At 46.1% G+C, this 12,086-nt stretch overlaps 1 protein-coding gene across 3 annotated transcripts in view; it reads right to left on the reverse strand.

Moving 5' to 3' along the window:
- B9D1 (B9 domain containing 1) overlaps positions 1 to 12,086 on the reverse strand; it is a 409,768-nt gene that overhangs the window by 387,178 nt on the left and 10,504 nt on the right. The gene's annotated exons all lie outside the window — the stretch shown is intronic.

Raw genomic sequence — 12,086 nt, forward strand, 5'->3', positions numbered from 1 at the left:
AGAAAAATCCCCCCCTTCACGGTGACCGGGAGCTGAAACGACCACTAGGGCAGATAGGTAGGAGTGTAGGGCACCTGTGGTCAGAAAGAGGTCACCCTGATAAGTGTCTATGCCCCTCCTAGACTACATGTCCCACCCTGACTAAGGGTGTAAATATCCTCCTGGAAGCCTCCACACCTTGAGATACTGTAGGTGGAGACTTTAATGATATAATTGAAACAATATTCAATAGGTCTGGTATGCCAACAGAGGGGATAGCGGTTGACTCGATTCATATCCACCCTTGTGCTGACTGATATATGGTGATGTATACACCCTCACGAGGGCCAGTGCTCCTACTTTTCTGGTGCACAAGGTGTTTATTCTCATTTGGACTGCACACTTGTACCCTCTGGGGAAGTGGATTGTCAGATCACTCTCCCCTTCGTTTCAGACTTCGGATCTCCAAGATAGAGAGGAGGACAGGGGCCCTAGGGTAGACACAGAGCTATATTTTGCTGAAAACAATGGTACTGTGTTCTCCAACTTCACACCCTGGGAGGCCTATAAGACTGCCTTGAGGGACAGAGCCCAAAACGTAATACCCAAAAAGAAGAAAAGGGAGTTCACATAATTGAAAACTCTAGAATGCCAAATCCATCATATGAAGCAACTATCTGTTGCTTCACCTGATACTCTGATAGCTTGAGGTAAAGCAAACAGAATACTGCGACATGACACAATAAGGGGCTAAGAAGCAGATGCTAGCAATGGTACATTCACTATACAAGGTAGGGGACGAGGCAGGGAAGCTCCTTTCTTGGCTCAGTAAAAAGGAAATGGAAGCTCGATAGATCAGACTATCATAGATCACCAGGGGATAACACACAGCAGTGATTTACAGATTGTCCGGGCATTTGCTTAATACTACAAGTCATTCTATGAAGCACGTCACCTCAGTTGGCCCTTTGAGATCACTCAATACTTGGGAGAAGTCCCTACCCCTGTGCTAGAGGCAGAGTTCCAGAAAGTCCTTGAGGGAGATCATACCCTGAGTGAAGTCCAAGCAGCCATCTCCAAATTCAGGTTAGGTAAGACCCCGGGGCCCAATGGTATTCCAGTTGAATTTTATAAACAATATGTAGATCTTCTGGGACCCCGCCAATTGAGCCTTTATCTGGAGGTGGGTAAAAAGGGAGAACTTCCCACCCATCTCCGAAAAGCAAAGATTGTTGTAATACCTAAGGAGGGAAAACCCACGAAAAGGTGTAAATTGTACTGCCCAATCTTGCTGCTGAACATAGAAGTCAAGATTTTAGCACAATACTCGCAACACGACTATTACAGATGATCACACCCCTTATCCATAGAGACCAGTCATGATTTATGCCAGGCCAAGCCACCAGACACAATCTGCACTGCACTGCACGGAAAACTTGCTGGAGGTGGTCAAGGACTGGGAGACTCCCCACGTCTTTCTATCCTTTGACGTAGAGGAGGCGCTCAATGTGGTGCATTGGCCTTTTCTGGAACAAATGTTGATTACTTTTGGGCCCAAATTTTGAAACTGGGTGGTAGTACCATATCGCGATTTCCCCAAAGGTGATGTAGAGGAAAAGATTTCCCTCTAGACAGATAATATCCATATATATATATATATATATATATATATATATATAAAAAAAAATAACATAGCCTGCTACAACTATCCCAGTGCTTTTTAGAGTTCTTGAGGACTGTGGTAGTCACTCAGGATACAAGATCAACTGGGACAAATCTGACATTTTCACGAGGCACATGGCAGATTGGTCATCCTTGCCTAGATATTTAACAGTGGCTGCCGAGGCTTTAAATACTTTAGAATTTTTGTGACATCCCACAGAGAGTTGCGCCATGACCAGAACCTAGGGAGGACTGTCTCCAATTTCTAGACAGATGCAGAATAATGGAAAGATTTGCCATTCTCGCTGCTAGGAAGGGCAGCACTTTTTAAAATGATTACCCTACCCCAATTTTTATATGCCCTTGAGAATACTTATTATCCAATACCGCCATCAACAGTCACCAAAATGAATGGGGAGGTTAGGTGTCTGACCTGGAAAGGGTGACATCTGAGAATTCAAGTGCATTGGGCCGAGATAATATGAGCACGTATTGCCCGTTTGGATCTCTTGCACCCGAATGACCCCAAGTATGTCATATTGGGAATCCCAAACGATGTATACGCTCCACACTCCCAACCTATATTCAGTGCCCTTGGCTTAGTGGTAGCCAAAAGAGACAGGGCGAGGCACTGGTGGTAGCAGAGGTGCTCACGTTCGACGAGTGGAAACAGGAGATGAACCTATATATGGTGGCTCAGTAAGTCACAAACCGCAGCAGGTGGTGCCCCCGCAAATTTTGACGGATCTGGGGCCCTGGGGCCCTGGGATGGACTATTACGGCTTGGGCCTGTTAGACAATGCCAAAGGGCCTAGAAACAGTACAGAACATCACGCCACACAGGAGTGAGATGACTATATATAATGTAAATGATGTACTGTATGCTAATATATGATGATGGTGGCTTGATGCACACATCTGCATGGGGGCTAGGAAATCCTGCACTTTTCTTACTGATTTGTCCCTGTACTGAAAAATATGTGGTGTAATTGTTCTTTTTACATGTCTCCTACGCACATGGTTGTTACAGAATAAAACATTAAAAACAGAGAGAGGTGAGACTACATTTTTAAAAGTTCACAAAATAGTGAGAGTTAATAAAAATATGGTACAGTTGAATAATGGAACTTGGTAGATGGGAAAACGACGGCTGATGGGGAGATGAAACCAGCATTAGTTAGAAGTGGGATGCAAGAGTAATCAATGAGGGACGAATATTACCATTTTGGTAGAGGGAAGAGGGTAGGCATCTGGGTGAGAGGAATATGTTAGCACTGAGTATTTGGGGAAAACGGCGAGCATGTTGGTCAGAGGGAAAAGAGCAGAGTGCGTCAGTTTAGGAGGCGGAATGTCACCATGAGTGGCAAGATGCACGGGAACAGCATGCCCATTTAAGGGCTAGGCTTCAAGCTGGAGTATGGTGATGGCTAAAGTTACCTTTTGTTTCTCAAATGTGAATTTAGCTTAAAAAAAAAAAAAAAAAAAAAGACAAGAGGTCTTTGGCAAAACAGCAACAGTTGGCTTAATTAAACACTACGGTCGGGAGAACAGATACAGAAACTCGGTCTGAGAAGTGCAATCAATCTGAGTGGTGTTTTATACATTTCTCTGGGTACCATAAAACAATTTCTGCATTCCTTTATAGGAAAAGAATGTGGGCTACTGTCTTGGGATCATAAATAAGGTCCCTGATAACAAATGCAGGTGGGCCTCCACCTTGTGTGGACACAATGAGGACCAGTGGGTAACGCGTCCAGATGTCCGGCCTGAGGGGCATGCGATCACTACATGTTACTATGCGTGCTATGTTCTGCTTGGCTGAGTGTTCCTAACTTTATGTGGCATCTGACTTTATGGTGTTTTGTGTGCACCCCTCCGGCTATGTATGTTTTATTGGGGCCAATTTCCTTGGACCGCTGTAGTGTCACTGCAGCTATCTGTGGGATTAATTTGACTTTCCTGTTCGCGTGTTTGTCTGCCGGCTAATTGCCACCCCACGGGTGACTTGTCAATCAGGAACCTCAGGCCTAGGACTCAGAGCCTACTTGACCAAATACTTCTGAGTCAGGATTGATGGAGAGCTCATGATTGGTGAATTCGATAATATTGATGCAATTTTGTTCCTATATGTGACTATATCATTGTTCACATCGTCATTTTCAATATTAACATTTTCTTTTTTGGGAGGTTGTAAAGTAAAGAACGGTCAATGAAGGGCTAACAACTGATTGCAATATGGCCTCTCCCAATGGATGGTACACCTCTGTTATCCCCTAACCACCAAGCCACTGAGTGGCCTTCTAATAAAGGCCAGAGGAATACTTTTGGATACGGCTTCTCAGCATATGAGCCACAGGTATCTCCTAGAAAGTGTTCTCTACCTAAGCACAGTAAAAAGCTCAAATAGGAAATGGCATAGTGGCGTAGGTTGGATAGATGCCTGAATGAGGAAGAGAGGAGACCTTCAGAATGAGGTCGAGGAGAGAAAGTGTGCAAATTTCGCAAAATATAGCATGAGGTTAGGATGAGGGATTCCCATTAAGTGGTTAACCTAGATTTGGAGGCGGAAAAGTGCCAAAGGTGGGTTTGAAGGGAAAAGAGGGGCCAACAGCATGTCCAATTAGGGCAAGGTTTTGAAGGCAGAGCAGTAAAAAGAGGCTCAAAAGGGGTTTCTCCCGTAGCAGGCAGACAATGCTCTTTGGGGAGAAGATCCACGATGTGGGTGCAAATATTGGCCAAACTGGCCCCATCCTCTCAACTGAGGTCAGAGGTAGGTTAACAGCCTTTGAAACTGGGTATATGGTTTGCAAAATATTGAGCTATATCCCTGAACTGGAGAACAGGCAGAGGAATATTGACATTTGGATAGGAGCAAAGAACAGTCATCATTTTGGGTGTGAAGGATTGCTAACAGGGAGGGGCTTTGGGTTGATCTTATGAGAGCATATGAGATGACCCAAGGAGACTTGGTCCTCAGGGTCATAGGAGATGACCAGTGTACAACTGAGCTGTGAGCCGAAGCAGATGATGCCATAGAGGAACTAACTGTTATGGTGAAGCCAAAGGTGTCCAAAAGGCAAATGATCCAAGAGTGAGCATAAAGTAATGGCTGAAAGAAATGGGTGCTCATGAGGAATGGATATGAAAACTGCTTAACTCTGATTGACAGCAGAAGACAGTTTTCTCCCTGAGGGCAGGGCATGCCTCCAAATGAATTGACTGGGTAAGAACTCTTTACCTGAAGCTTGAGATGGCCAATGTGATGTTGAACCCTTGGAAGCAAACAGATAAAAATCAAGGAGGGTAGATCCTTGATTGAAAAGGATGACCAGTGGGATGTTGTTAACTCATCAGTGCAATAAGACAGGCTATGAATTGCTCTAAAGGCTGTCTGAGACAATTAGAAAAGGGATGACTGGTCCACAGCTGACAGGGATTAAACGAATAACAGTTAGCAATTGGACTTTATGATGGAGTTTAAGAAAATGGCCATGGACATAATGGTACTCAGGGACAATCAAAGACTAGTCAATAGGTTTTCTTTGATTTGTCGGTTGTGGATGATTAAAAGGAGTTTGCTTCACTAGTGACGGTCAAAAGTATACCTACTGTGAGTTAGTCTGAATGAAAACATAGAAAATTACTGCCAAGGAGTGGGCCAATTAAAGGTATTTCAAATAATGGCTGATGGAAGCGTTCATGGCTTGGAATGGGTTAGACAAGAAAGCTTGAAAGTATCTGGCACTCAGTATTTGGGTCACTGGGCTAGCACTTGTGCTTAGATGTAGATGGGCAATTGAAAGATGCAAACAATGGCCTGCAGAAGGTCCCATTTGAATGGAACATAGTTAAGTCAAAGCAAATAAGTTTTATTCGATATTAAACTAAAATCATAACAGCATGTGTACACAAAATAAAACGCATAAGAAGGTAAAAGACAAAAACACATTATCAATCTAAAAGGGTGCAAATAAAGCTATGGGGTGAAAATCATCAACATATAACATGATTAGATGTGCAAAAGTTTTCGCTGGTTGATCACGGATGTAAAATAAGAGGACATAACACAGCAAATCAGGGTTGTGGGCAGTGACTATAAAAACAAATACACAGGGCGGCATTGAGCAAATTTGTATTCACATAGGCCAGTAATATAATATGCTTCCTAAAATCAGTAAAAAAATTATAAAATGAAATAACATGCATTGTACTTTGATGTGACATATTGTCACAAGGGCATTTGTCATGCATCACGGACCAAACATTAACAGTGGGAAATTTGTCAAAAGGTTAAATACATCCAGCCTATATCTTGTTAAAAGAAATCTATGGCTAATATTCTGCACAAAATTAAGATGTGGCTGTGTATCATAGGTCACCATCATCATTTGATTGCTCAGGACACTGGGTTTATTAAGTTCTGTGCTCGACCTGATGTCCTCAAACAAAGACATGCCTGCTTCAAAACTTTTCTACTAGTTGATCTCAATGAAACAGGAGAGTTAAAGTACTCTGGTTGTCCCAAATTGGTACAAAGATTTTTAACTAAATTCAACCAAGGAATTTGTAAAAAAAAAAAAAAAAAAAAAAAAAAAAAAGAGTATAGTTTTTTGTTTTTTTAGACTTTATTTAAGCATATTTCAAAGTAAGAACATACAGAACGAAACACTGTTCATAAACATGTAGATAATTCAGCAGTATAAATGAGTTGAGAGACATACATTACATCAATGCAAATGGCACTTTCGTTTGTGCCAGGAGGCCATGAAGCCGGCTTTGGGGGGGGGGTAGAAAGGGGCACAGTGTTCTAGCATAGGTCGGCGAGTATCCACCCAGTTGATCAGGAGACTGTGGAGGGCTAGGATGTGTGTCCTGAGAGCCTGATATGTGTCAGTAGACAGTCCCCTAGAGGCTGCCAGATATCTTTAGGACACAATATGGGTGGTTCTAGGGTGGCGGTTACTTCACTGGCAGTGTCGCAGTAGATAAGATTGGCCAGCCATGTCTTTACAGTGGATCGTCTACTGCTGCCCCAGTGTCGAGCCACCTCGCTTTTGGTGAGTAGCAGTGCAATTGCTCTGTATCTGTGTGTCAAAGGGGGAACATTGGCCATGTATCCCAGCAGCACCAGTAGGGGGATCAGGATTGAGGTCTGTCTCGGTCATCAATGAAAGGTGGATGAATACATCCCTCCAGTATTTCTGAACCGGTGGGCAAGACAATGTCATATGAGCTAAAGTGGCGGAAGGCCCTCCACATTTAAGGAAGTTAGGTGATCTAGTGGGATCAAAACTCACAAGTTTAGCTGGGGTGACGTATGCTCGGTGTAACATTTTTAAATGAAGTAGTTTGTGGCAATGATTTAATGATACTAGTTTGGTTTGCGCACAACAGTATCACCACACTTTGTAAGTCAGTGGGCGGCGCAAATCTCATTCCCACCGTTCTTGCGCTTGTCTTTCATGTGCCTGTCGTAGGGACATATAGAGTGATATACAGCCTCTATATGGTGTGTGCCCCCCCCCTCATCCGACACGAGGGCTCTCAGCAGGGTAAAATCACCTGGTGCCCAGGGGGTAGGGTGGAATGCATGCATGAAGCACAGCATGTATGCATCAGAGAGACAAAGAGGTCCATGTGGGTTGCTGTAGCGAACCTGGGGTCTGATGAGGGCACCAAGGCACGGCCATTAGGAAATAGGTCGCCAATCGTAATTAGTTCGTATTTTTGGAGCATGCAGTGGGCCACCCGTCCATGGTAGGCAGGAGCCAGGGGTTTTGTAACAAAGGGAGCAGATGTGAGTAAAGCAGCCCTGTCCCCAACAGACGGTTTCGTTTTTTCAACACCCAACACCCAACAGGTAGTAGACAGCGTTTATATATCCTCGGGGTCAAGTTTGACCCCACATGGTAGCAGGGATAAAGGTGCAGTATCGGCTTGGTCCATCTCGGGTACCAGATGGACGATTCTGGCATCTGAATGATACCAGTGTTTTGTAAGCTGGGCCTGGGCCATGAGATAGTACATTTGAAAATCAGGTACTCTGAGACCTTTCCTATCCAGGGGCAAGATTAACGTTTCCCATTTGACTCGTGGCCTCTTGCCTGCCCAGATCAGCCAGGTGAGTAGGTTTTGGAGTTGAATAAAAAATGTATTGGTTAGTGGTATAGGGATATTGAGGAAGAGGTGTAGAAACCGAGGGAGAACTACCATTTTAATTATGGCCACGAGTCCAGCTAGTGAAAGAGGGAGTCTTATCCAGCGCTCAATCTGTACAGTCAGTTTCTCCAACTGCAGGGCATTAGTTCAAACAAAGGACCTGGTCCTTTTCCTTATGTATGATAATACCCAGGTATTTGGCAGAGTCCTCACACCACTTTGGTGGGTAGTCGCCTCGGTCAGTGGGAATAGTTCAGATTTTGCCTAATGTATGTATAATCCTGAAAATGTCCCAAAGTGTGTAATTTCTGCAATGAGGGGGTGGAGGTTTTGGGTTGGATGCCAGATGAAAAACAGTGTGTCATCCGCATACGTGGAAAACAACAGTGTGGCCTCTTTATATCGAAGCCCCTGCTGCGCATGTTTACTCTGCAAGTGTCAAACTACGGGGGCCATGGCTATTATGAAAAGTAAAGGTGATAGGGGGCATACTTGTCGGGTCCCCCTAGCAATCAGGAACTGATCTAAAATTACATCATTCACCCAGAGTCGGGGTGTTGGGAGTGAACACAGGAGCATGATGAGGGCTGTAAAGTCCTTTGGGAGGCACAGCTTCTCCAACACTGCCTGAAGGAAGGGTCTCTTGAAGGAGTCAAAGGCCTTCTCGGCATCCAAGAGGGCCACAGCCGCTGAGGCGGCAGGGGAAATGGGGTGCAATACCGAAAATACTTTATGCAGGTTAAAGATCGTGGATTTGTGGGGGACACATCCAGTCTGTACAGAGGCAACGATTCGGTCGTTGTATAGAAATAATCTTTGCTAATATTTTATTGTCAAAATTCAGCAGGGACAGGGGGTGGTATGATGTACATAGCTTAGGGTATTTGTTTGGCTTCAATAAAAGCGTGATGATTGCCTCTCTTAGGGAACGGGAGAGTTCCCCCATTCGAAGGCCTCCTCATGCATATCTAATAGATGTGGAGTCAGAATTTACTTATATGCTGTATAGAAACAGCCAGTGAAGCCATCCAGGCCGGGGGCCTTGCTTCCATCAACTGCATCTATGGCCTGCCCAACCTTCTCAGCAGGGATCGGCTCACTTAGGAACTGATACTGCACGCCCTGGACCCAGATCCGTGGCTAGCTCTTGAAAGTAAGCTGCCCTTGCGGCATTGTCCCTGCAGAGAGTGGTGGTGTATAGGTCTTTGTAATAGCGTAGGAGTACCTTAAGTATGTCAGGTGTAGTGTTAGCACTGGCATTGCCAGTTGTGGTGAATTCCATAATGTAAGTAGGATTCCGGTGTGGGCAAAGGAGATTGGCCAATGTGTGTACAGGACTCACCTTCGCGGTATTGGCGAGCTTTGGCATACCTTCCCAGAAAGGCAATCTTGTGCTCCTCAAGGGAGCGAAATTCCTCCAGTAGCTTCAAACGCTTGTGTAGGGTGGATTGGGTTGCTGATACGGTATCAGGTCGGTTAAGCTCAATAAGCCTATCTTCCACTCAGCGAATGCTATTTCGGATGTCCCGAAGGAATCCTGTGTGTTTAGATATGCAAACCCCGCACATGTATGCTTTGAATGCTTCCCAGAGGGTACCGTAACAGGACATAGAGCCAGCATTTACTTGAAAATATTCAAGTATGGCTTCCCTGAGTACAGTGTAGAAAACCCTGCCCAGCAGAGCTGTGCTGGGGAAGCGCCAGCGTCTCTTCAGGTTGTGCTGGAGTGGGGTGTCGAGGCACACTTGGACAGGGGCATGTCGAGAGCGTAAATGTGTGACCGTATGTATCCACTCAAGGGTGTGCACTGATAAAAGACAATATCCAAGACAGGTCCAAACTGTGTGAGGAGCAGAGTAAAAAGACAATGCAGGGGTGGAAGATTAAATTAATGTCCTGGAGGACCTTTAATGACCTATTCTTACTGGAAAGGTGTGTACCGGTGGAGCTGAGCAAGGGATTCTGTATCATACCAAGGTCCCATCCTCAATCATTATTTGAGGGGGTGTTCAATTGGCTCATAAGAAAGGAGACATCATGGTATAAGTCGGGAGAGTCTGTGTTTGGAGTATAAATGTTAACTAGGAGCACTTTGGGCTATCGGAGGCGGCCGAACAGTATGACGTATCAGCATTCCCTGCCAAGATACTGTCATCGAGACTAAAGGGGGTGAATTTATGCATGAGGGTGCAGACTCCTCTGGAGTAGGTGCTGAAGCTAGAGAAATATTGGTGCTGTCGCTATGCCTTGGTGAAGGCAGGTGAGTCACTCGGTCGAAGATGGGTCTCTTGGAGAAAGGCAATTTTTGCTCCATGTCTATTTAGGTTGGCCAGGAACTGTTTTCCTTTACGGGGATTATTCAATCCCCGTACATCCTGTAGGAAAGTACCATCTTGCCTGGCATGTTACCCCCATATTTCACTATATATATGTTGTTTTAGTTGTAAGTGTCACTGGGACCCTGCCAGCCAGGGCCCCAGTGCTCATAAGTGTGCCCTGTATGTGTTACCTGTGTTATGACTAACTGTCTCACTGAGGCTCTGCTATCCAGAACCTCAGTGGTTATGCTCTCTCATTCTTTCCAAATTGTCACTAACAGGCTAGTGACCAATTTCACCAATTTACATTGCATACTGGAACACCCTTATAATTCCCTAGTATATGGTACTGAGGTACCCAGGGTATTGGGGTTCCAGGAGATCCCTATGGGCTGCAGCATTTCTTGTGCCACCCATAGGGAGATCTGACAATTCTTACACAGGCCTGCCAGTGCAGCCTGAGTGAAATAACGTCCACGTTATTTCACAGCCATTTACCACTGCACTTAACTTATAAGTCACCTATATGTCTAACCTTTACCAGGTAAAGGTTGGGTGCTAAGTTACTTAGTGTGTGGGCACCCTGGCACTAGCCAAAGTGCTCCCACATTGTTCAGGGCAAATTCCCCGGACTTTGTGAGTGCGGGGACACCATTACACGCGTGCACTATACATATGTCACAACATATGTATAGCGTCACAATGGTAACTCTGAACATGGCCATGTAGCATGTCTAAGATCATGGAATTGTCACCCCAATGCCATTCTGGCATTGGGGAGACAATTCCATGATCCCCCGAGTCTCTAGCTCAGACCCAGGTACTGCCAAACTACCTTTCCCGGGGTTTCACTGACGCTGCTGCTGCTGCCAACCCCTCAGGCAGGTTTCTGCCCTCCTGGGGTCCAACCAGGCTTGGCCCAGGAAGGCAGAACAAAGGACTTCCTCAGAGAGAGGGGGTTACACCCTCTCCCTTTGGAAAAAGGTGTCAGGGCTGGGGAGGAGTAGCCTCCCCCAGCCTCTGGAAATGCTTTGATGGGCACAGATGGTGCCCATCTCTGCATAAGCCAGTCTACACCGGTTCAGGGATCCCCCAGCCCTGCTCTGGCGCGAAACTGGACAAAGGAAAGGGGAGTGACCACTCCCCTGACCTGCACCTCCCGGGGGAGGTGCCCAGAGCTCCTCCAGTGTGCTCCAGACCTCTGCCATCTTGGAAACAGAGGTGCTGCTGGCACACTGGACTGCTCTGAGTGGCCAGTGCCAGCAGGTGACGTCAGAGACTCCTTCTGATAGGCTCCTTCAGGTGTTGCTAGCCTATCCTCTCTCCTAGGTAGCCAAACCCCCTTTCCTGGCTATTTAGGGTCTCTGCTTTGAGGAATTCCTTAGATAACGAATGCAAGAGCTCATCAGAGTTCCTCTGCATCTCTCTCTTAACCTTCTGCCAAGGAATCGACTGCTGACCGCGCTGGAAGCCTGCAAAACTGCAACAAAGTAGCAAAGACGACTACTGCGACCTTGTAACGCTGATCCTGCCGCCTTCTCGACTGTTTTCCTGGTGGTGCATGCTGTGGGGGTAGTCTGCCTCCTCTCTGCACTAGAAGCTCCGAAGAAATCTCCCATGGGTCGACGGAATCTTCCCTCTGCAACCGCAGGCACCAAAGAACTGCATCACCGGTCCTCTGGGTCTCTTCTCAGCACGATGAGCGAGGTCCCTTGAACTCAGCAACTCTGTCCAAGTGACTCCCACAGTCCAGTGACTCTTCAGTCCAAGTTTGGTGGAGGTAAGTCCTTGCCTCCCCACGCTAGACTGCATTGCTGGGAACCGCGTGTTTTGCAGCTACTCCGGCTCCTGTGCACTCTTCCAGGATCTCCTTTGTGCACAGCCAAGCCTGGGTCCCCGGCACTCTAACCTGCAGTGCACGACCTCTTGGGTTGTCCTCCGGCGTCGTGGGACCCTCTTTCGTGACTT

This window comes from Pleurodeles waltl, chromosome 10, assembly GCF_031143425.1.
Source record: "Pleurodeles waltl isolate 20211129_DDA chromosome 10, aPleWal1.hap1.20221129, whole genome shotgun sequence".
In the NCBI taxonomy this organism is placed as follows: Eukaryota; Metazoa; Chordata; class Amphibia; order Caudata; family Salamandridae; genus Pleurodeles; species Pleurodeles waltl.